Below are 26544 nucleotides of genomic sequence, written 5' to 3' on the forward strand. Positions count from 1 at the left end.
GAAATAATCCGAGTAATATACTGATTTCTGCTCCGAGGCGACTTTTTCTCTCTAAGTTTTGAGCGCAGGACTGAGCTCTACTGAGCTCTGAGCAGGTGTTCCAGCCAGGTAAGAGTGAGTGAGAAGGACTGTGGTGGACGCCAGCAGACTGGGTTAGTCCCCTGTTCCTTATGCTTTTGGGGTCTGGTACTGTCACACTGCAAATGACAGCAGATTTCTTCAGTTTTTTTCCCCTCTGATTTCTTTGGTTTATACACAAACAGACGCACGTGCACACAGGCACATGCACGTGCACACAGAGGTAGAAAAACAGTACGTTAGGCTCACCTCTCACCCATAAAGATAGCGCCGGGGACAGGTTTAGGGGTGAAGTCATTTGTGAAACCTTACCAAGGCCAAGTGATGCTGGTGAGAGAGAGAGAGAGAGAGAGAGAGAGAGAGAGGGGGGGGGGGGAGGGAGGGGGGAGGGAGGGAGGAAGAGAGAGAGAGAAAGGGGGGGTAGGAGAGAGAGGGAGTGAGGGAGAGAGAGAGAGATGCTCCTGTGTGCTACATTGCAAATAACAGATGGCCATTGATTAGGAAGCAGGAACTCGTTTGAAATGTTAATATGTGCAACTCTTGGAGAGAACAAAGGTTCAGGACTCCATAAGTGATGTGCACGTTTAGAAGTAGTAGTTCAAGATAAATCTGCTCAGTACAGAGTTCACCTCCTCTTGGATCCATGCCATTGTCTGTGGTACTAAAGTGGCCCAACATCAATACCTTATCCCCCCGCCCTCCCCCCTCCCCCCTCCCCCCAGGTTCATGGATACTTTGTCAGCCATCCTGGATCTGCCAAAAGGTTTATGCTTGTGCACCAATATTTTGGACTGGATTCAAACAAAAGTGGCCCGTAACTTTAATGCGAAAACAAATCTATGCAAGTGCTAGTTTTTATTATAATTACTACTAATAACTACTGCTTAACTTTTTTCACAAAAAAATGCATTTGAATGTTCAAAATTCAACTTTAGATCACATGATTATGAACTGTTCAATCTCTTCATTAATCAGCTATGTTAGGCCTATAAATATGGTATACACAAACGAGTGTATGTGATTCCAATGTGGACCTAACGCACACTGTCAGAATAAAATTCATTTTGTCACAACACTGAGCATTTCATTATGCGCTGTTGTTGAGTTGATACATATACAGTAGTCTCGGTCACATTACAATCAAAAGTCCTACTATTGTTCGGTTACGACAGGGTAGTAGACTCACAACAGGTCGAGGGGGTTGTAAAAATCCACCAGCCCATGCTGCAATAACAACAGTGCACTATTGCCATGTTAGCCTCATTGTATACACAAAGTTTCCTCTGACAATTATATGTCAACCAATTATTTACAAACAAACAATCAAATGAACAAACAAGAAAGAAATTCATAAATAAAATCAACTCTATCCAAAACAAAAAGTCACTAAAAAAGCCGAGGAAAAGATGCGGTGGTAAATGCATGCTGGGAATACGCACACATCGTTCGAATTCAAACGTTCATTATGTAGCCTAAAGCTATGTAACATTCAGCATCTACTATAGTGTTACATACGTTTATTTTTATTTCAAAGACTGTCGAAATGCTAGTCATCCATTGTTGGTTCCCCTGCTGTATTTTTCAGTCGACACTGGATTTTCATGTTTGTTTGATATTGAGCTTACGTTCTTAGATAATTTCAATTGCTAAACTGTTTAGACTCGTCCTTAGAGGCCCTAATTCAAACTGCACTCTATTGCAGACCGCATACATTAATCTCGTTATAATAAAATAAATAAGTAAATAAATAAATAAAATGTTGGTGAACTTTCTGTCGCGTAATACAAGATCTACGGTAATGAGAGACAACTAAACCGGAATTTGACTAATTGATGGTATGAAGCAAATAGCAAATCGATGTCCCTGGGTCTATGGGCGTGTGCACGGTGCTGTCGACCTGTTTTCCCAACCCCCCCTCCCGTCCTTGAGACACGACTGTGCTGGTTGTGCCATCTACAGATCTAAGCTTGTTCACTGCAGCTGTCTGATGCCTTCAGCGAAGCCTTTCCTAGTTTCGCTGTCGGCTGTGCTGTGCGTGCGCCGGGCACACGCCGCTTGATTTGTGGCGTAAATAAATAAATATATGTATTCATTTGAATGCACTTACATGGTGCTTATACCACTTTGGGGCGCAATGGGCCGTTCTTCCTTATTAAATTACCGCGGTTCGTCTCGCGCCGTTCTGGATTCGTCATAAATATAACATTTTGAAGCACTCGCTTATTTGGATACACTAGGACTAGAAAGCACCGATGGAGGTATAGGCGAAGACGCATTCTGTCTGGATTCTATCGTCTTGCTCGCTAAACGCGTTGGAATTTTTTTTGCGCCTGGAGCACACCAGAGAGATCTTTTCCAACTCAACTTGAGAGGAAACTATACAAGTCTTGTGTTGCGAAAGCTACAGCTGCCGCTTTGCTCGCAGTGCGGGTTGCCCCGCCGTTCGCAATTTCCTCAAGGAGCCGGGAAAGGATGCGCGTTGTTGGTTCGTTTTTTTGGCATTTTTTTCTCTTTTGGAATTAGAAGACGATGCCCTGGAACGATAATGGAGTAAAAGCGAGCACCGATAATCCTGCAGTTAATTGCAAACAATGGATACACGTCCGATTAATAAGGTAAGGGGAAGGCAACGCTTCATAATGTCTATTTCTAAGTGTGATATGATGGTTGAATTTATTCGCATCATAACTATTCTCCACGAAAAATATTCGTCAGAGCAACGCTCGCATATTTAATCCGCACTTTATAAATAGCCAAGCTACACGGGATGCACGCATGTGAATACAATTAAGGTAAGCATGACCGCGATGATATAGGTGTTCAATTTCTCTCCGGTTCAAAAATGTTTGCCTCGACAAATAGACATACGTTTAACCCAGTACCGCGTCTCTCTGGTGATTCTGATACTTATTTAAATGCGGTACTACCGTAAATTAGACGCCAAAAGTACACTGTTGAATATTCCATTAACCCTTCAACCTTTGGAAATCCATGCCAGCGTAACAGTTTTTTTCTTCTTCAACATTTCAGAACAGTCGTAATCTTGAGACTTATTTACTCACTTGTTCAATTTCGCTGAAAGGGAAATAGGACCGCCTAAGTATGACCTTTTTAAGTATAGAGCTTGCCACAAAACGCCGACTAAAAACGACTTAACGCTCGTGCCAGTCTGATCCATACAGATGCAATAAAAACAGGGGCAACATCGAACCAAATGCTGTAACATATGACGTTTAAATATGAACAACGGCACTTATATGTTATATTCTAATGCTATTCTAGCCGGTTTACGTCTCTTCGGGGAAAGTAAACATTCGTTGTTTGTAACACATTCATTGGTCATTTGTGTCTTTGGAACACAGACTTAATGCGTAATCATGCATGCAAGTAGCCACAATAAATGGACGCAAAAACTGGTCGTGAATTGAAACGCCAACTGAATGTAACGTGTTGTCATCCATCGCTTCAAATCAATGTAAAGTGTTTATTCCGTTCATATACCTACTTCGATCAAATAAACTATTCCTAAGACCGCGCGTTGTTCGCTCCCTGGGTACACATGCACCAACATGTAGACACGCCACATAGTTTTTTAATTTACTCTAAGAGTAATATTCTGTCATTTGCATCACACCGCAAGCCATGCATCACAGGTTAGGCTAATGCTGAATGCAAGTCGAATACGTGGTGCAGCCGACTGACGCGAGTTTACATTCGTGTGCATATCGTAGCCAATGTCCGTTCTGTGTAAGCAGGTGATAAAAGGGATAGACAATAAAAGGGAAGATATCAGAATTTGTGTGCACTGTTCTGAATAAACTTCAGGAGTCAAATGGTTTCAGTACTTTTCTGGAAATGTAAAATACTGGATGGCGTTAAACTCTCGTACGAGCTCGTTTTGTATAGACCTGGGTAGGTGGAGAATTATGTGCAGATTTTTTTCTTCTCTATGCAATAAAACCTCGCTCACCAAATGCATTTTACAATGCAGATATTGTATTCTGATATACGTCACGCGCAAAATACAAGGCAACGCGCTCGCGTTCCAGCATATGCACTATTATTGATTATTTGTCCGTTAAATTTATGTATTTGATTTTTATTTAATGGTATTTCTCCGTTAAAAAGCTGTATGGCATTGACTCAAGGTTAGGCATTATGTTCAGCACCACAGTAAGCTCAGTTTAACAGTAAAATTAAGAATTCAGGATATTAAAAAAATAGAGAAACAGCTCATGGAAGTGGCTTAATCAGCACACAGACACTGATCATTATATGAGCGGTTTTATGTACAAAACATTGTCTGTGCTGTAATGTCAGTCGTTGTTTAATATTTACGAACCACAAACTGTCAAAATCTGGTATTTTCTGTTCTGCCTGAGGTCAAATACGCTATTACTTGAAAAGTGGTACCATATCGCATTTTTATTATTTAAATAAATGCACCGAGCAAGATAGCTGTGATTCAGATTCACCACCGATGATGTGTACCCACATCCCCATGGTACAGGTTTGTTGTACACCATTAGCTATATAATGGCTGCATAATAACACATCCTGTGGAGACAGGTAAAAAAAAAGTTATCCTGGTGAAATCATTAAGGACTCATTGAGCTATTTATTTTACAGTATTTATTCATTTTATTTCATATGCTTACACGACACAGGAAATAAAACAAAGCAGTAACACCCAGTTAAATCCACCCCCATCTCCCACCCTCCAAGGAATGAATATGCATTTATCAAGTGCTCTAGCTGGGGCTGTGGCTCATTTTGAGTGACTGTTACCAAGGTTACCACATGGGCTACATTGGCTAACTATGAAAGTCCATGTTTACATAACTGCAATGAAATATAGTTATTATTCATGGAGGGGGGTAAGATACTAATTATGGCATATACTTAGTCTTATTATGTTAAGGATAATTTTTATAAATGGTGACTACCCTGCAGTTCTTGTGATTATATGACTCAGATGTATGTATGCATTTATTTATTAATTTATTTTTAATCACACTCATGTCTTTCACAGTGTATACAGACATGTCTGTAACTGATATTGGCTAGATATGGTGCATTGTCAACAGATGAAGACAAACAAATGATTGACTTTAGGCGATGATGAAGATTATGATGATGGTGCTCAGGATGATGATGACGATGGTGATGATGATGCATTTTTAGCTTGTTTATGGTTCTTTGTATAATAAGACACAACAAAGATATGGAAATAAAATAAGTAGAGGGATTTTCTGTTTTTTAAGTTTTTTTGGTAATTGCTGACTGATACCAGGAGTTGAATATTGGACTAGTTTGGCCTTCTCAAAAGTATATAGGTGACTATTTAAGTTTTTAAAAATGATTTTTTTCTTATTTTTATTTGATAATGATCAACTGATACAGGCTGGGAATCTATGGTTATAGTTTGATCAACACTGGGTCAGTGGCACGATGCAGCACAACACTGGGAAGAAATGGTTGTTAATGGGTCTTTAAGTTGATGTATGTTGTGTGCAAAGCTGGTTATTTCCCATAGACACAGGGCCAATGATTCATCTTAGCAGACGTGTAATAGACATTGGCTTTTCTCCTACCGGAGAAGAGAGGGAGATTGAGTATAATTCACTGAACCACTGGTGCCGTAACTAATGTCTGGGTGTGTAAATATGAGGATCTATTGAAATGCCATTCATAAATAACATTAGGTTAAATGGGAAATATGGTATGCATGCTAAAAGCATGTATACAGAAACCTAGCCCGCGTGATGGAGGCTGTGTGTGTGTGTGCGCTGATATGTAGGCCAGAATCCCTCCAGAGACCTCAGAGACTTCAGTAAGCAGGAAAGGAGAGCCAGTTCCTCTTTTCTTTTTTCTTTTTTCTGCATTTGGTAAAAGGGTCAATGAGGGAGAGAAATATGTTTCACCAGAGAAGACAAGCACAAGGCCTTGTCAGCTTTGAATGGCATTTTTTATCGCGGGACAACGCACATTTACGATGTGGTTATGCTGAAGATAAACACACGAGGCGTGCACCTGTTCTATTAGGGGCGGGGTCCTGGACAGCACTGGCTCATGAATAACCGTGGGCTTCATGAATAACCGTGGCTGAGGAAAGGCGTCTTTTAAGCTTGATTAATAAAAATGCTGATCACTACGCTTATGAAGCTCCCAACATTTTTTTTAGGCATGCACTCTCCAATTATCATATTAAAGGGATGCAGCTCAAATCCAGCCCTGGAGCCTACTGGTACTTCCCGTTTTCATTCTTACCCTCCAATCAGAGACTGATTTAGACCTAGAAATCCAGATGAGTGGGATCTCTGACTAATCAGCGGCATTCATTAATCAACAAACCTATCACGTTAAAAAGGAAGCCAGCCATTTTACTGGCCCTCGAGTGCCAGAAGCACGCTTTTGCCTAGGCATTAATGCCACTGCAGGCACGCCTTGTTGATGTGTCCACTGGATGAATGCAAGATGGTTTTATTTACTCTGTAATCAATCCTTAAGACTTAAAGGGCTGGTGAGTTGGTATTTCAGACAGCAGTCTGAAATGTGGCTTCGTTTAAGATGTGCGGCGCTGCCTTTCTCAGAAGTCCAACCCCCTTAAAGACGGTGGAAGTTTCAGTCGAGCAGCTCTGAGTGCCGTTGCTACTTCCAGGAAACGGGAGTAGCTCATGACGTTTGGTAATAGCTCACTTTGTTTCAGCACTGGTCATGGGAACCCACTTTATGCTTGTTGCACTTCAGTTGGTTTAGGATGTTCCAAATGTTCCAAATTTTTACCTTGTCTTTTTAGATCTTTTTTTTGTTGTTGAAAGATGTGTTGGGAGATCCCGCTGGGCGAAAGGCTTCTGAAAGCGGGGGGGGGGTGGGGGGGGGGGGGGGGGGTGTTGGTGGTGTGCATGACTCTCTCTGAGACATTTGCGGGATCTCTTTAAGACATGCACGCTCTAGAAGCACCAGATAATGCCGCTATCTCCCTTAATCCCCACGCCTGCAGTTTAAGAGGTCGCCTCTACCTCAAGGGATTAGTGCGTTTCCCCCCTAATGAACTTAAAATTAGCCACTTCATCCACTGGTTGCATGCATATACTAACTGCTTAAATGTACTTAGTTGGTGTGCGAGTTCATAAGAAACTGCAGTGCTTCATGGTGCCTGGCCCAGAGTGAAAAATCAAGCTTCATTTAAAAAATGAAGCCTTATCTTTCAATGATATATTTCACGTTATTATCCATCATACAACACGAATAAGCTTTAAACTGCTTTAAACAGGTAATGACAGTGTTAATAAAGGGGTTACATAAATATTATGGAGGCAAAATGACACTTGTGACAGAAAAGTTATGTCAAAATATTACGCCAGATCGATAACAAAATATTGCACAATATGCATAGCAAATCAGTGATCTTTCTTGTATTTTAGGCTTGTGTAGTTTATGTCAGTGGTTATTGACAGTCTTTCCACCTAACAGTCAATGATTGTATTTGGCACTAAGTTGCATCTATTATGCAGGGGTGTCCATGCCCACATACTCTGACTGCAGCGTGTAGGATTTGTATTATAGGGCTTATTGTTTATTTTGTGACATTGGAGCTGATTGCTGGGGGAATGAATGGATGAATGATTGAATGAATTGATGGATGGATGGATGGATGGATGGGTGGATGAATGAATGAATCTTCATAAGACATACTCTGTGAATGCCACATGTAGGGTTTGTATTATAGGGTTTTTTTTTATTGTGTGGCTGTGTTAGAGCTGATTAATGGGTGAATGAATGAATGAATGAATAAATCTTCATAAGCCAGGGAGGGCTCACTCTGTATCTGTAGATGCTCTACATCTACAGTAACTTGCCAACCCTTCCACAGCCACACCCACGGGAACATCTCTCCTATAATGCATAATGCAGGCAGTTATAAATAGAAACATGTGACTGATTTTGTGTCAGAAACACTTGCATTCTTCTCCGCGAAGGCATGAGCACATTGTTCGAGCCTTTAAACCCAGCCATCCTGCTGCAGCCCCGTGTCTATATTTGTACTTATTTTAACTGCATTTTTAACTACGTTAAAAACCCCCCGCGGTTTTTCGGTTTGTGTGATGTGATGTGTCTAATGCAGTCGCCGGTGCGGTGTGGCCTGTTTCCGGGCAGGTCTGGAGGTCTGACAGGCCTCTAAGGACACCTCAGTGGATTGGCCGGCTATAAATAATGGCACATATGTCACTGGATGCTTCAGTGGCATGGGCTTAGACCTGGGCCTCTCACGCGTGGTGTCTGACCTGGCGTAGGGGTGTGTCCCGGGGGGCGTGTCCCGCCTGGTGTCTGACCTGGCGTACGGGGCGTGTCCCAGGGGCATGTCCCGGGTGTGGACCGGGCGTGGCCCGCCGTGTCCTCCCTGCTGCTCCGACCCCGGTTCAGGACATGGATGGCGGACTGTGGCGTTCGGTGTGGCGGTGAAGCGGACCGGTCTCGGCAACGGAGGCTTGTGGAGAGAGCACACCACACGCACCTGGGTTGCGTTAACCAATCAGCCCAGGTGCTTAAAGGTGTGGTGCTGTCCACCTGCCGGCGTTGCCGAGACCAATCCGCTTCACTACAGGACCGATTGTCACACGGTCCTTACGACTGTCTGGGGAAGTGTTGTTGGACATATGCCTGTACCATTTTTATTTTTTTGTTTTGTGTTTCTTGTTTTTGACACAGTTCTTCATTCCTGCTGAGAAACCCAACCTCCCACTCTCAAACGCTACATATCTCTGCACATCAAAATAAACTTGACATTCTCTTTGTCGCATATTAAGCTAGAAACCCCAAAATATCGCATTTTTGATGTACAATACAAAAAAGCATTTGAATAACAAGGTTGTCAGTCAAAGCACAGTTTGAGCCATCTGCAAAAACCGAGACTCAATCTGTCAATGAAACGAACAAAACCATTTAAAAATAGCCCTTTGTAGACACACAGCACTCCAATAGGCTCAGTAGATCAAAGAGGACACATTAAAAATGGGGAGTGAATTAAACTCTTGAAATTGTTTTTTTAATTCAGCCATCTGTACTTTCATTGAACATTGACCACATGGACATTTCTTGACATCATTATTATTATTATTATTTTTTTAACAATTTTTTTTCCAGCCTCAAAATGTGGACTGTGTGCCAACTATTGCATCTCTGGAGTGACCGCTTATGCCACCAACACCCACACACCAAAAAAAAACGGAAAAAAAAAAATAACCGAAACACTACAGGCCGAGCGTGGGCCCTCCTCCTCCTGCGAGCCGTGAACTGTGGGCCACCGCGCGCGGCACCGGTGGAAATCAGAAGAGGTTGCTCCTCTCCGGTGACAGCTCTTAGCCGGCGGGCACCAGGTGCATCGTTAGCGGGAACTAACCTGAGGAATCCGGCCTGTCTTGTCTAAGCTGTGGTCCCGGTGGGCGTGAAGGCTGTTATGTCTCCCGCTCTCTCTCGCACACTTCCGCTCCTTGGCTGTGTGATGGTGCAGGCCGGGGGTTACGGCAGGAAGCTTTTGGGGCGCCTCTAATGCCGTAATTCCTGGAACATTTACCTGCACACATCTGCAGTTCTGTTTTTGGGTTTGGTTTATTGTGTGGCACGGTGGGCTTGTGTGCGGTGGCGGCGACTCCTCCTGCTCGCGTTGATGGACTCACAATGGAGGGGTGTGCCTCCCCCCCCCCCCCCACATCGCCCCGCCCATCATTCACCCTCCTCTGTCCACGGCCGTTGTTTGTTCGTTTCTGTAAGCATTTTTTTTTCCTTCTTTTTTTCCCTTTTTTTGTGCTTCTGCAGCAGAAAGGCGCTGTCGCCGTGTTTTATTGCCAGCGAAATAAAGTTCTCTCGCCATATACTTTCTCTGTCATAACATTTTATATTGTAATGATGGAAAACCGACGGGAGATATTTCTTAAAATAAATAAGTGAAAATAATGGATTCCATTGGTCAGGACTGCTGAGCCCGGGGTATGTCACCTGAAACCAAAATAAGAGTCCCCTTTGAACCGTAGGGAGGAGCAATATATTGACTTTAATGTTGGCTTAGAACCTGGCCTACTGCTAGCCAAGGGAGCTGTATGAATAGGTCAAAGCTCTGTTGGAAAGTATGTTGGAATAGGAAAGTATTTTTCAATTTGGTGAGTATGTTGGAGTAGGGAGGTATTCTGAAATAGTAAATTGCAATCACTACCGGTAATTGAAAGCACTGTGGTTCTAGAACACTGACTTAGAATGGACAAAAAAAAAAACATTCCAAAAAACCTACTCTTCAAGGGGTTATGTTAAGAAGGGTTTAAAACATTTGCTTGCTTGTTATCCTGCTTTTCTGAGTGACATGGTGGTGATGTGTATGCATTTTCTAGGTGCTAATTGACCTTGCGTGACAGACTGTGGCACCAGGTCTGTACAAAAGGTATTTGTCAGGCATAACTGCACCTGACAAAATCCTCCACGGGTCAAAATGTCGCTTAAATCATTAATCCGGCTTGGGAGAATTTCATACCGCGCACGGATATATCTCTTCTCCTCCTTTGTTCTCTGGTACCTCATTATTCACACAGAAACAATGAGGCGACTTCCCCCTGTCAATCCCTAAGGAAACCAAGAAAAAAACATGGATAAAGATAAAGAATCTAATGTCCCAGCATTCTCTGCTTGTCGAGGGAAGCAGTGGCTCTGTGCCCAGACTAAGTAATTGCGTCCTTTAAATGCTTCACCTCGAATGCGAATACGGAATGTTTTGTAAACAGTTGTTTGTGGACTGAGAGAGGCTTAGCTCAGTCTCAGTTTTCACGGAATGTTGGTAACTACCGTCCGTTTACCCTGTTCACGTCAGACGACAAAACTTTCAAGTCGGAAACCAACTTTGAAAGCGAATGCCTCCGTACTGTGGTGCTCTAATCACTGACCTGTCCGGAGACCCTGCTAAGCCAGACTCCCATCGGCTCGCCTTTTTTATTATTGACCATAAAGCCGGTGATCTACGGTTTGCTTAACCGCTCTTAAACTTTTCCTTTCCTTTGCCATGGGGCCGTTGCCAAGACAAAGGCGCTGATTGATCACAACTATTTCGTCTTAGACACATATACAGTCTTGGTTAATGTACCCTCCCGGCTTAATTTGTCCACCTGTGATGAGTAATTTATGCTTTTATGTTATTTTTTCAGTGGAACTTTATTTTTTTTGGCTGACGACCACTAACTGGTACTTAGTGTGGGTCCATATTAGGCCTATATCACCGCAAATTCTCTTTTATAACTTCTGAACAAGTTATAACAACATATTGCTGTATCAAGGGCTACTTTTAGTGTTCATGTGATTTACTTTTTATAGTGCATTTACTGTATGTAGGAGTTATCCCTTTAATTTAAAAGTAACTGCACTTTGTTTTTCCGTACACGGTAAACTGGTGAGTGTTAATGCATGGTAATCTTACAGTGTTGACACGAGCACAAATGGGATCAAATGGGTATCGTTTGTAAAAATATCCTCTGTAAGAGTTGATTTAGCATTTCGGTGTGGCCCCGTTGTACTCCCGTTTCAGATGGAGGCATTTATTTCTGTGTTTCAATTAGCCTATTTACAGCACTGCGTGACCTTTTAAGCAGAGAGGTCGCGCGGTACATATTCAAGGTTTTTTTTTTTTGAACACCACTGCAGCAGCCGTTATGGCGTGCTCCATTATGTGTGCATTGTTGTATTTATTCCCATCTACGGGAGCGCGCTTTGTGTTTGTGTTACAGTGCAAGAAAGGATGCTCGGCTTCAGGCAAGCTTGAAATAAACCCATGTGACCTCTTTCATATCACTGCGGGTTTTTGGTAATGGTGGGTTATATTTAACCCTCCTGTTATGTTGCGGGTCAAATTGACCCTTTTTAAAGTTTGAAAATCTAGGAAAAATACTTAAAATTATTTTTTCAGTATGAAACTTCTTCTACTGGCCTTAATTAGTGTAATCAACATTTTAAATGAAAATGGTTCATTTCATGTATTTGCAAACCCCCCCTGTATGGGGATTGACCCGGGAACATTTTTGCTGTACCTAAAAAATGAACAGAACAGGAGGGTTAAAAGAAAAGGGGAAAAAAAAACCATTTGTGCTGGTTCTGGATTTGCTTGTGGTGCGAAGGGTATTAGAAATCTAAACCATGTTATTACAGTCATCATCATCCATCCATCCATCCATTATGTGTACCCGCTTATCCTGGGCAGGGTCGCGGGGGGTACTGGAGCCTATCCCGGCGTGCATTGGGGCGAGAGGCTGGAGTACACCCTGGACAGGTCGCCAATCTATCGCAAAGGGCACACGCATCGCTCACTCACCATTAGTCATCGTCATCATGTGTGTTATTTGTGCTTTTTTCCGGCCACTAGATAAATGCTTATGTTAGGCCCTGTTAATATCAGTAAGCAGTGCTGAACAAGTACACAAAGGTATACTGCTTAGTGCATATCTGTGTGTGTGTGTGTGTGTGTTAGAGAGTGCCGGTCCTTTAATTTTAATTAAATTGCAATTGGCGTGGAGCTACTGGGTAGCTCACTCGACAAAAGAACTGCTCGTGGTACACGAGTGTGCATGACGGTCTTGGATCGAATCTGGCCCACGCCGGTGCCAGCTGTGGCCGGCAGCCATGCAGAGGCAGCACACAATCAGCTCTGTGTCGCCCAAGGGATATACGGATAAGGGAGGGATTCAGCTGGCGGTGAGAGCAGTGTCCATTGCTCTAGTAAATCCATGTTTGGCGCCCGTTGGCTTTCTCTATGCACACGCGTATGATTGGGTCTCCTCCGCCCCGCTCTGCCCAAATGCGGCTGTGGTGTGAAAAGTAAGCAGCTGGCTGGCACCGACTGTTTTGGAGGAGAACGGTGAGTTGTGCATATATGAGTATACATGAGCTTGCCAATTAGACATTCCAAATTTGGTCTGCAATTGGAAAAATTGAAAAAAAAAATGTATATACAATTGTCACTGTAATGAACCTGTAATACACAACTGTTTTATGCCAAATACAATTTTTTTCATTTCATAGATAAGTATGAATATTTACACTGCCGGGCTGCCCAAGTTGGCAGGGGTGGCAATGAAGATCTCTCTCTCTCGACAATGACATTTGCGCATGAACGGAGCGCTTCCCCGCGTCGCCTCTGATCTCCCCGCTAGCTTCTGTTCTCGGCCTGCCGAGGGTTCTCTCCGAGCGCGGCGTCTCCGCGGCGATGGCGTCTCCGCGGCGATGGCGGCGCAGCTTGACTCAGCGTCCCCGCCGCTTTCCTTGACTTTTCCCGCCGCGCTTAAAGAGCGTCGGTGGAATTCGACGCCCCGCCTAACCGTTCGGGTTTAGCATGCGGGCGCGGCGTGGCAGAGAAGCGCCTGCAATTCGGCCCAGCCGCCGGCGGCGGCTGAAACCATGACAACACCGATATCTCGGGGGACGGGACGGTAGCGCTCGCGGGTTTTTTGCCGCGTGTTTTTCCTTCTCTCTCGGCGACGGGGTTCACGTGGGAGACGGTCGCGGCTTTCGCGTGACGCGGTTTCGGTGAGGGTGGCTTGCGGAGGGATCCTGTGGCCTCTGACGGCAGGACACCGCGTGCTTCGGCGTTCGCTGAGGTCCGTGTCGCGTGTCTGCGGGGGTGGGTGGACACACACTATCGGAAGGCCCACCAATGCTCATTCTCTGTGGCAGTTTGCACGCTTGCGGTTAACAGTCGCCTGCCTTCCAGAGAGAACAGTGCAGAGGTTGGGTCCCTCCTGAGCCATGGATCCAAGTAAATAAAGTAAGAAAGAAATTAAATTAAGAGAATTGAATGGCTCTGCAGCTAGATCTCATCAAACTTTCTTTTTTGACTCGAGCCCTTTTTGGAATTGTGTGCTAGAATTAACAAGGAAGCACATTTTGCTTTGAGATGCAGTACAGTGCAATTTTTACTGAGCTGGATGGCAGAGGTAATAAGGGTGAGCCACTAAAGAAAGGCCCTTCTGTTTATGCACATTACACTGTCTCCATTTGCTGGTTCAGCAACCACATGCTATTGGCCACAATGAAAAGCTAGCGAATAATAAATTTGATTAATATAACAATTGAATGGGGTGAATAATGCCTGCCTGAGGTAGCTAGGCTAGCAGAGGTCTGAAAGATGCTCTCTTTTGAAGGAGCCTTTTCTTACTGGGCTCAGGCTGTGTGGAATGTGATTCATCTTCTCTCTTGTCACTCTCTCGCTCTGTCCTTGACCCCGCTACTGCTTCTGATTCCTCTACCAGGGTGTCATTGAATGACACAATGACATCAGGTGTTTCAGCAGAGGTGTTTGTGTGTGTGTGTGCATGTGTTTGTGGGTGGATGTGTGTGTGTGTTTGTGTGCATGTGTGTGTGGGTGGATGTGTGTGTGTTTGTGTGCATGTGTGTGACTGTGTGCATGTGTGTGTGGGTGGATGTGTGTGTGTTTGTGTGCATGTGTGCGTGGGTGAGTAGTATGTGTGTGTGTGCATGCATGTGTGTTTGTGTGCATGTTTGCGTGGGTGGGTGTGTGTTTGTGCATGTGTGGGTGGGTGAGTCAGTTAATCAAAAGTCAGTTTAAGCCTTCGAAGAAACAAGGTATGTGGAATGTTTAGCCAATCAGTGACTTAGATTAATTGCTTAGATTAATCTCTAGCCATTCAGTGACTTAGAGTGCTGAGCACATCAAAAGCCTGGCACTGTGGCCAGGCAGAACTGGAGTTTGACACCCCTGCTGTTAAATGGTGTAGAGACCAGTCTCAATGTGAATAAAATGACTTAAGGTGGGTGCACTTGATATCTGCCCTGACAAAAGACACATGGAGTTATTTTTGTCCTGCATTTCACTCACTGTTGACCAGGATTACAAACACACAAAACTACTTCCCCCCCCCCTTTCATCTCTTACGGTACATCAGATAAGCCACCCTCTCCCCCTCAACCACCACTTATTTAAAAAAATTAATAATAATAATAATAATAATAATAATAAACAAGAAATTCAGAACAATAATAAGGTAAGAAAGCAAGAAAAAAGAAAACACAAAACATTATCAACTGGTACCACAAACGGTGAACAACCAGTGCCGCAGTGACAAAAACCATCACACTTCAAAACAATCGAATTACCATAGAGGCAAGTGAGCCTTACGGTACAATCAGAGACGGCGAGCGTCAGGAGTTTGTGTCAAAAACACAGCGGCGTACGGGACGTGGAAACGGAAGGCTTCCCGTGTTCCTGCGGAGCGATGCGTATAAAGTCCAGACGCTGCCAGGCGCGTCTGGTCCGTGTAAAAGTTGTAAATCTGCGGGATCTGAAGCTTATGGAGAGGTGGCCGTGGTTCAGGCACACGAGGAGCTGTCACTTTCTCTGGGCCTCTCTTTTTTTTCAGTTATTTATTTCTTTTGCTGGTTGTTGTTTGATTTATTTATGAGTTGCCTTCCAGCGAAGGCAGACTATTTGAAATTAAACAATCAATACGGGGTTGAAGTGCAGATTGGCAACTTTAATTTGATGGTATTTACATCCATATTGGCTGATCCCTGTAGGAATTACAGCCTTTTTCCGGCATAGTACTCACCATTCTGAAATTAAGTTGTCATGTTGACATGTTTAGGTTTCAAATCCTTTGCATTCAATGGCTGTCTTATGTCTGTGACCTATAGACATCACCATACACTGAGTATCTTCCCTGGCGATGCTCTGCCAGGCCTGTACTACAGCCATTTTCAATTCCTGTCTTCAGGAAGTGAAATGAATGTTCAGTCGAATTCAGGACGTGTGATTGACTTGGGCAGTCAAGAACATTCCACTTTTTGGCCCCGAAAAACTCCTTGGCTGCTGTTTTGGGGTCATTGTCCTGCTGTGAGATGAAGTGCCTTTCAAATGAGGTTCGAGGCATTTGGTTAGATCTGAGGAGATCAGATGTTTTTGTATGCTTCAGAATTCATTCTGTTGCTGCCGCATCATGAGTGAAGAGAAGAGAGCCAGTTGGGGTGGTGGGGGTGGTGGTGGTGGGGGGATTGGGGGGGGTCTGGGGGGCAGGATGGTGGTTATAAAAAGGACTATAGTTCCCACACGGATCACCCATTATGGATGTAGATACCCACAAATGAAAGCTGACAGTCTTCACGTTAACCTCATCTTCATTGTTATACTTCAGATCCAGTGAGCACATGATGTACCAAGCCACCAACAACAAAAATTGTGCCACTGTCCAAATACTTCGCACTCCGCACTATATGCCCCAATACGCCATTTATTTATTTATCTATCTATCGCTTCAGATTACAGCTCTCTGATTAATGGCTTCGACCGCGTCCCCCATTTGAAAGGAGATGAAATAAGATATTGCATCTGTCTTGCTGTGATAAAGCTGTCGGCTCTCTCTCTCTCTCTCTCTCTCTCTCGGTCCCCGAGCGCCCGTGCCTCGCTGCCAGCATGCCTCCCGCCGCATCGCTTACACTGAGCCGGGCTAACAGTCGGCCCGCTACCCCCTGTATGGATCGCGCCGTTTAGTTAATTCAATTACAGGGGCAGAGATCCTGCGGGGGGCGGGTCGCGAGCGGCGTACGTACCGCCAAATCGCCGTATGTTCCCTCCCGGTTCCACGGACGGGGTTTGCAGGAACGAGGACCGCGTGACCGTGTGACCGAGGGACCGAGAACGAGGAGGAGCGAAATGTAATCTCGTTCCTCTTTTCGGTTCCTCAGTCAGTACGCAGCGTAAATTTTTTTTACTTGTCTGCTAAGGACAGGGCCGTTTAAAAAATGGTTATGATTCTGAGCGCCCTATTAAGCGAAGAGATAAATAAATAAATAAATAAATAAATAAATAAATATACAGGAAATTAAAAATGGCTCTGTCGGGGCCATCAGCCTTAAAGCTGTCATTTTCGTTGGTTCGCCTTCAGACGGCCCATGACTCAACAGGAACGTGTGGGGGTGGGGGTGGGGGGGCGTTTTTTTGGGGGGGGGGGGGGGGGGGGTTGGGTAGTGAGGTAACGGCAGACTCTCTATACTGCGTTATATTAGCTTAGTGTCAAGATTACATAAAAATGCCAAACTCATTAAAATTATCCGGGAGAGTCTTTTCACAAGGACACGGCACTGTCAATTAATACAAGGAAGAGAGGGAGAGAAACAAAAACAAACAACCAGATTGCAACATCTGCACTTAGACACTCCAATTATCTGCCACTGTGTAGGCTTAGTTCACCCATTTCGGTGATTTAACCAGACAGGCGTGTGCGCTGAACTGCCAGCGCTGAGCATTTTCGGGGATTTTCCGCACAAAAACCTTGAAAAAAAAGGCATTTATATTCCAGAACACCTTTTTATGCAAAGTGCAGCTACACAAAATCAAAACACATTTTGCCGCATTTTTGATGGTGGGTTTATCAATTTTGGAAGGCGTTTTTCATATGCACCTCAGAGAGAGAAATTCAATTTTGCGATTTGGTACGGTTGGAGAAATGAGTAATAAAGTGTGCAGCACTGCGTGTGTGTTTTTGAGTATGCCGCAGATATGTTCCCTCACCAGTGCAATTGTGAACTAATTAATTTCAGTCTTTCAGACGAGACGTGAGGTCTTTGAGGTTCTGAATCACTGGGGTTATTAAATATGCTTTTATGCATTAAAAAAAAATACTTTTATGTATTTAAAAAAAAAATAGTTAAGGTTTTTAGCCCTGGTGTTCTGGCCAAATCCAGTTAGGCTGGCAGTCTGACCACCTGGGGTTCTCCTAATTTCCTGCATTCCCCACCTACTTTGGTCATCCTTGTTATTGCTTAAAAGTAAAAAATTAGTTCTTGCGTGATTTCCATAAAGATAAAAGTGTGAAAACACAAAATGAGGTTCTCGAACTGCAGCTACTAGATGGTGAACGACTGGAATGTTACTGTTAAAACAAAAAAGCAAGAGACGGTAATCCGCTGGTTATCGCTGTGAGACGCTGAGATGGGAGTGTCCGGTGTATTCTGGGAAATCTCGCCGGAATTTGGCGAATCGAAAGGTTTATGAGGTGGGAGAAGCTCGAGAAACTCCATTCCGGCGACTGTAGAGCGAAATGGCCTGAGAGGTCCGGCTGGTTTAATGGTGATCCGGGGCTGACGCGCTTTTGCATTCCGCATCGGACTTTTGCCTTCGCCTAGTTTCTGGGCTGCCAGTTGCTTTCCCATGAGTGATGCTACCCTGGGTAAAACACTGCAACTGAAAAAACCTTAACCCTGTAGATGTTGATTATTCAAAACGAAACCTACACATCCACCAGTGTTTAGAGCAGAAAATCATCTTTTTTGTGGTCCATATGCTTTGGTTTTACCGGCATCTGAAGAGTAATTTGGTTGGGATTGGTGTGCTTTGACCCATACTACTGCAGTGTCTGTCTGTTTGGTAATATGAGCTTTTTGTTTCCTTAAAGCTTTTGTTTTTTCTTATTCTTCTTGAGCTGTTATCTGGGGGATAAGACTTTGACTTGTAAAAAGTAAACTGTACCTCAGTGGTAGCAAATGTTTCGCTTGAAGACAATCGGGGAAGGCATCTCTGAGATTTTGGTTTTCCAAATTCAGCCCTCTCTTCTCTCAAACTGTGGTTGTGTTTATGCTAATTGGTTATGCATACACGGTGAAATTTACAGTGTTAAATCAACTCTTACAGGGTACATATGGTCCCTGTGGGACTCGTATGTACTCTGCTAGTGTTGAATTAACACTGGACATTTTACTGTGTGATTGTACATAACAGTGTAATTTCAAGCCCAGCTCACCCAATAATTTCCCCCTCAGCCTGCATTTATTTTCAAGATCAATAATCAAAGGGAATTTTTGAGAAACCTGCCCTACTTACCATTAAAATAATGCTGCTGATCATCCTGATACTGTTCTCTGTGCATTACTTTAAAGGAGAAATCCTATACAACAGTATTGCATTCATATTACAAGCAATGCAGTGAATTTGGGCTGTGGGGGGAATTGATGGATGTATTGCATTTCAGATAAAACTTTCAAGCACAGAGCATATTTATCTTGTATAGTGCATACAGGTTTTGCATTCCTGTGCTAGTGTTATCGCAGAGAAGGGAAGCATATCCCAAACTGAAAAAAGATTTGGTTCCTTATGTAATCATTTATTCATATGTTTAATGAGGAAGATCAACAATGAATCAAGAAGATTTATGAAAGCTTAGCACACTTGCCAAGTGATGGTTTATATTTGTGATTGCATGCATTAATTTGGCTAATTTGTGTGTTTGCACAACCTGAAAAATTTGATATTCAGTGTGTGTTGTGGGTCAGTCCTTTTCTGTACACTGGCCACTGCCTAAAGATGAACACCAGCTGTCTATCATTAAAATGCACAAATCACATGAATCAAATGAGTGTCTATGAACAATTAGCGCTGGGGAGAGAGAGATGAAGAGAGTGAGAGGAAGAATGGGAGAGAGAGAGAGATAGAGATGAAGAGAGTCAGAGAAAGAAAGGAGAGAGATGGAGAGACTGAGAGAGAGATGGAGTGAGGGAGATGGAGAGAGTGAGAGAAAGAGGGAGAGAAAAATAGATAGAGTGAGAAAGATGGAGAGTGAGAAAGAGAGGAGAGAGATAGAGTGAAAGAAAGGGGAGTGAGAGAGGAGAGACAGATTCAGAGAGAGTGAGATGGGAAGAGAGAGAGAGAGAGATCGAGATGGGAGGGAGAGAGAGAGCGAGAGAGATAGAGAGAGAGAGAGATGAGGAGAGCTGTTTCAGTCAGATAAAGGCTATCATGTCAGCCCTGATGCTCTGTGCCTTTGGAAAAAAAAACCAAAAAAAAAAACAAAGTACTTTGGTGAGCCGCAGATTTATAGCCGCTCTGTTTGGCTTTTGTGTACCTTTCTAAAGATTCATTTTGCAGAGATGGCCAGCCTTCGGTGGGCTCAATGCCTGTCTTCACACACGAGCGTGCGGTCCAGCCGGCCAGACAGTCAGGGACACTGAAAGAGATTTATGCATCACTCTCTTCATTGATCCAAACATTCAAGGGTACTTTCAGAAATTTTATGGATGCAGAACAAAGAGGATCAAGCCTTAATTTCAGCTATGAAACAACCATTATTGATTTCAATGAGTGAGAGAAAAAAAAAACAAAAAAAAAACGCATTGCCCATCTTTGGCCGCTGGGTTCTGTCGGCGGATTTAAGACAAGACGGAAGAATGGGAGTAAGATGTATTACGCACCTAGCGTCACATATTACATGTTGCAAAAGGGAATCGTTCACTGTGTTGTTAAAGTGGAACTGATGTGCGATGTCTGGCTGTGTCCAATCATGCCACTGCTGGACCAGGCTAAACAGAGACATTTCCTTGCAGTGGGTCCCCTGTGCTTCTCACCCTCGTTCGAGCCTCAAGCTGAGCCTCTTGTTTCCCGGCAAGGTGGATGCAAAATTGTGTCTTACCCTCAGGTACTAACGAGAGCCTGCCGGGAACCATAAATGGGGTGTAAGGAGGTTTTTGTGACCCATATGAAGTGAGGGCCAGTGGTTTGTCCCCATTGGTTTGTCAACTTATCAAAGTTGTTTTAGTGCAGAGAAATCCATTCATTATCTATACCCACTGATCCTGGTGAGGGTTGCAGGGGGTGCTGGAGCCTATCCCAGTGTGCATTGGGCGAGAGGAAGGAATACACCCTGGGCAGGCCGCCAATCTATCGCAGTGTGTACACACCATTCCCCCATTCACTCACACCGTCATACCTACTGTATGGAGTCTGCAATTTGGAGTCTCCTGTTAACCTACCTGAATGTCTTTGGACTGTGGGAGGAAACCGGAGTACCTGACAGAAATTCACAAGGACTTGGGGAGATCACATACAATCTCCACACAGAAATCCCCAGGCTGAAATATGAATCAGGGACCTTCTTGCTGTGAGGCAACAGTGCTACTTACTGCACCACTGTACCACCCAAAAGAGAGACCTTAATTGTGTATCGGACTGTGCATATGTAATATGGCAATCTCTGCAGTATCTCAGGCAGTGTAATTTCCAGCCTGTCAGTTCATTGATTTGGATTGTTCAATAAAATCATAACTGCAGTGTAGCCACTTGGACACCACAAGGGACTGTGAATCGACAGGGGGTCAGTACAATTGGCAAAGAATTCTGGGATATTTAAATTAATTTTTTATATTTTTGATCTCAGAAATATTACTTCCACGGAAAGTCTACTTCCATTTTATTTTGGGTTCCTTAGTTCAGATCCTATTTGTTTATCGCCTAATTGACATTAATGGAATGTATTGATTTCATGAAAATGTAGGAACGGGGGGTTCTACCACATTGTTCCTTTACATAAAAAAAAGCTTTAATTGGAAGATTTTTTTAATCATATGTCATTTGAGAGAGAGCGGTAATTGGCCTCAGATGTGGCCTAAACATGGCCACAGGCACTGAAGTGTGGTTTCTTCACCAGCGGCTACAGAAGAAAATAAAAACCCTGCTCTCAAGGCAGTCGGCTGTCCAGATGAATCACGGCGGCCATTTTCTTAAAGGGAGTCACGGGATACCTGATTTCACACTGGTCAGTAAATTAGCGTCTTGGCTAACGGTCAGGAAACTGAGACTGAACCTGGGGATTTTTACTTCCTGCTGTGGAGCTCAAAATGCAAAGTTCAATGAGAATGAGTCTATTTAAATCTTTTATTTATTTATTTATTTATTTATTTATTTATTTGTTTATTTAAGTCAGTGTTTGGGCATGTTTTCTTGTACTATAAGCAACATTATTTCCTGAACTCAACCGCGCTGAATTAAAGTTGAATGGAATTGGCCAAAGCCGCTGTCTTGGGGGCCATCTTTCTTACAAACTGTTCTAATCGCTTTATCTTTATTATCATAGACAAAAAAAGGGGGGAGATAACAATGGCTGTACATTTCCACACGTGTACACACACACACTCACACACACAGAAAGCAGGCGAAACACCTTGGCCCGGCGTATCTGGCAAACACCTGCACATCTCAATGCCTGCTGTGCGCGTAGGAGCGACTGACACCTGGGGCGGGGGGGCGGGGGGGGGCGCAGCGGGGGTGTTTGGATGTGAGGCTGTCTGGGGCGGCTGCCAGCTGAGCGGTGTAGGGCGGATGTACCGCGCTCCTTAGCGTTAGACATGTGACCCTTTCTGCAGCCTCTCGGCCGCTGTTACCTGGGTGATGTCAGAAATGCTCCGTCTTCACTTCCAAGTTTTTTTTTTTTTTTTTTTTTTTTTTTTTTTTTCCTCTTCACTAATGAATTCTGCCCGGCTGGATGTTGGTAATTTTAGAAGTCGTTGACGTACATTGCTGAAAATAAAGGCTTGCGGGTTCGATTCCCGGCTAGGATGCTGTCGCTGTTGCCCTCGAGCTAGGTACTTAACCGGCATTGCTTCAGTATGTATTCAGCTGTATAAATGGGTGCAACGTAAATGGGGTGTACAAAATTGCGGAGGTCGCTCTGGATAAGAGCATCTGCTAAATGCCTGTAATGAAATATAATGATTAGAAATAACAATAACTCAGTCACCTGATCCAGCTAAACAAGTAGTCTAATCACCAGTACCTTAAACCTTCTGCCCTGGTTTCTCAATTTACTCGTGCACAGGATTCACCAATACTCATATCACTTTCACACACGCATCACATATCCAATGCGCCAACCTGCCATAAAGCTTCCATTGAGCGGTATTAATAGCCACCCTGTCCGTGTGCACGCAGTGTACGGTAAATTTAGAATTCAATTACCAGCAGAATGCTAATTGGCTGGAGATGTCAGGATGTATATAATTAGGCACAGAGAATCTGGCGGTAGCCTACACAGACGTGTCCCGTGTCTAACGCTCTGGGTGACCGTGACAGGAAATGTGTTCCAGCGACAGGGGTTTATTTATGACTTACTTCCTGTTTCTGGGTTTGTTAGGATGGACCAATCGGCTGTGAGACTGCAGTGCAGTGTCTGCTCCCAGGAAGCAGGTTTTCATAGTCGCTTGTATGTGTTGTAGAATGGCTTGTTCTCTTGAGCACGGGGAACATTTTGCTGGGATGACAAGCTTTGGCAGCCTGTTTTATTATTTTATTCATTTATTTATTTATTTATTTATTTATGTTTTTTGCAAACAGCTGAATATTGTCAGCCCCCTACGGCAGACCTCTCAAAGCCAGATTTCGGTTCTCAAACTTGGCCCTCGGGCCACCTCGTGAATGCTACTGTAGCTTCTGTTCCAGTCTCTGTTGAGTAGCAACCCTTGAATTCTAATGCACTGGTTTTTTTGTTTTTTGTTTAAAACACTTTCTGACTGTTGAACAAAGTTTTATCATTTAAAAACCGTATGATGTCAAAAAGAGCTAAGCAAACTGTGAACAAATGTCCCACATCTCAGGACTTTTAATCAGATTAACTAATGTTTTTGTTTAAAGGCAAAATCTGTTATTTTGCTTGCTAATCAACAAAATTTACGCGCATGGTATATAAGTATCTCGGTGGATCATGGCACTCTTAGAATTTTTAACTGTAACCAACCTGGTTTATTTGGCAAAATGTTCACTAACTAGTCCTTTCAATATCTTACTTGACAAGTGAGCACCAAGTTAAAATGACAAGTGAATGATGAGTTTGTATCCATGGTGATGTGCTGAGCAAGGACTCTCTTGTGGAAACGCTCTTGTGGGGAAAAAAAAAAATTAATTGACTTTGAATTTTGACCGTATTGTTACCATTGACTTACATTAAAACGGGTGGCTGAAACACCTACACTGGAGCCAAATGCACTGGTGCTAGTGAGCGACAACCTCGCTCAACAAGACAAGGAAGTGAGCTTCAAAACTGCTGCCCGGTTTTGGCCGCTTGAGCTCAAAGAAAAAACGGGAGCAAGTGGTAATAAAACCTGAACCTGCTTTGTGTTCAGAGGTTGAAGGGAAACAATTGGTCAGGAGGATAGCTGCAGGAACGACCCATATCGCGTGTACCATCGTACATATCTCTGTGTGGTTTAGCGTTCTCTAATTGCTCGGCCATAGACACACTGCAAGCAGCGTCGGTTTCTGCAGTATGCGGTATCAGCTGCATTGTAGTGCGGGCAGGATTATGAGAACATATTGAATTAACAGCAGCCTTTTATCAGCGGCGAAACGCTAAGTCCTGATCTTTGGTGGCTCAGGCGCCAGATAACATGGTCCTACACGGAAGGTGCAGGACCCGGTAATGAGGGATTAAAATCTGTTATGCAGACCATTTGTTTGACAACATGTTCATTATGCTGCAAGGGAGGGAACAGTGATTTCACCTGGGATTCATGCTTTTGTGGGAAATTGCAGCCATTTTGGCTCTGGATCAAACAGATGATGGGAGCCAAAAGAAAAAAAAGCCTCTTTCAGTCAAATCTGTTACCTACAACTGTTATTTGTAGTCCATCATTCAACAGTTTTAATTTGGCTGGAGTGCTTCCTGGCGTGTGTAAAGAAAACAAGTAGTTTTTGTTGGTAATTATATTTTTTTGGACCAAAAACCATTCAGTTCCGTCAGAATAGATCGGCCCAAAATTTCCCAAAAAGTAAAGACGAAAGAAAAGAACAGAATAAGAAAGTTATGCAGCTATCAAGAAGAGTAACTGCCTGTTCCTCTTCGGCGTCCAATAGGAGCACCTTTGTTGAGAGGCAGAGAGACTTTCTCCTGTCAGGTTTTCCCGTTGTAAATGGGGACTGGGTACACAAACCGGGCCGTGTAATGCATCTCTCTCCGCTCCTCAGTTGTCAGTGCGAGACAAACTCAGACGCAGAGAAGAGAAGGGGGGAAAGAGAGAGGAGCTCAGGAGAGCCACCTGCCAAAAAAAAAAAAAAAAAGCTTTGAAGCGAAAGAATTCAAAAGAGCGGAATTCTGCGTCCGCATAAATGGCATAAATGGGAACGGAAGCACGCCATTGTGATTCTGTCTCAGCGGGAAGGAGAAAAAAAAAAAACACTCAAAAGTCTGACCCTCAGAGACTGATTTAGGAGGGAAAACCTGACAAATGAGCACTAAGAAGGGAAATTGGGCGAATTAGAGCAGGTTCCCACCCCCCCTCGACTCCCCCCCCCCCCCCCCCCCCCCCCCCCCCACCCTCGTTCTCACTCTCTTTTTCTCCGTCATTTCTCTCCTCCTTGACGGCAGCCGAGCGGACAGCTCTCCCAAGTCCCGAGACTCGCGTCTTTCAGCGTTTTCCCCGCTTTTCCGACGCGTTAAGAATTTAAGGTTTACTTTTGAGTGGTCTGATCCCAGGTCTCCTGAGGGTCACGCCAGACGATTTCGGTGGAGGGCACGGGCTGCGCAGACTCCCCAGATGGACTTCTGCTCCATGTAAATATAGGCGCCAGCCGGGCCAATGCAGTGACCGTGTAAACCTCTATCACGTCTATGGAAAGCTAAAATGCAGGCCTTAAATAATTCATTATCACCGAGCTAACCAAATCCCTTGTACAGTAGTGTTGTTTTGTCTTTTTTGTATTTATATCATGATTTCAATGTTATTTTTTTAAATCTGTGGGTGATGTGTACGACACATGTCCATTAAAAATCAGCTCAGATGCTGTTTAGAAACATATTGACTGTTGTGGGGCCTCATTTTCTGATGCACTTCTGGTCCAGATGGCTCTCAAAGTTTCATTGCATCATGGGATAGGGTGGGGGTTGCAAGTCTACGGTACTCGTGCTCCTGTGCATAAAGGGACCTGGATGTTCTAGCGTTCCATCTGTATGTACTTTGCTGAAGAGTGCCTCTGGCCGCGAAACACGCCGTGCGAGCACCTCGGGCGGGGGAGAGGGGGGGGGTATTGGGGGATGGGGAGGGGGCGGCAGGGTTGTTTTATTTCTGTTGACCCAACGCAAGATGCGCAGCCTCCGGATGCAGGTGTCTTCAGGTCTCTGGCTGTTTTCTGGGCTCTGGCGGTGTTCAGGAATCTGGCTGTGTTCAGGGCTCTGGCTGTGTTCAGGGCTCTGGCTGTGTTCTGGGCACTGGCGGTGTTCAGGTTTCTGGCTGTCTTCAGGTCTCTGGCTGTTTTCTGGGCTCTGGCGGTGTTCAGGAATCTGGCTGTGTTCAGGGCTCTGGCTGTGTTCCGGGCACTGGCGGTGTTCAGGTTTCTGGCTGTGTTCAGGGCTCTGGCGGTGTTCAGGGCTCTGGCTGTGTTCAGGACTCTGGCTGTGTTCTGGGCACTGGCCGTGTTCAGGTCTCTGGCTGTGTTCAGGTCTCTGGCTGTGTTCTGGGCACTGGCTGTGTTCAGGTCTCTGGCTGTGTTCTGGGCTCTGGCGGTGTTCAGGTTTCTGGCTGTGTTCAGGGCTCTGGCGGTGTTCAGGTTTCTGGCTGTGTTCCGGGCTCTGGCTGTGTTCAGGGCTCTGGCTGTGTTCAGGGCTCTGGCTGTGTTCAGGTTTCTGGCGGTGTTCGGGGCTCTGGCTGTGTTCTGGGCACTGGCTGTGT

At 44.3% G+C, this 26544-nt stretch overlaps 1 protein-coding gene across 3 annotated transcripts in view; it reads left to right on the forward strand.

Annotated features, from left to right (window-relative positions):
- The first annotated feature begins 2023 nt into the window (after positions 1-2023).
- LOC118220074 (leucine-rich repeat and fibronectin type-III domain-containing protein 2) overlaps positions 2024-26544 on the forward strand; it is a 138036-nt gene continuing 113515 nt past the window's right edge. For all 3 annotated transcript variants that reach the window (XM_035403698.1, XM_035403692.1, XM_035403703.1), the window contains exon 1: positions 2024-2693. The gene's annotated coding sequence lies outside the window, so the exon portion shown is untranslated. The remainder of the gene's footprint in view (positions 2694-26544) is intronic.

Source organism: Anguilla anguilla, chromosome 1, assembly GCF_013347855.1.
Source record: "Anguilla anguilla isolate fAngAng1 chromosome 1, fAngAng1.pri, whole genome shotgun sequence".
Lineage (NCBI taxonomy): Eukaryota > Metazoa > Chordata > Actinopteri > Anguilliformes > Anguillidae > Anguilla > Anguilla anguilla.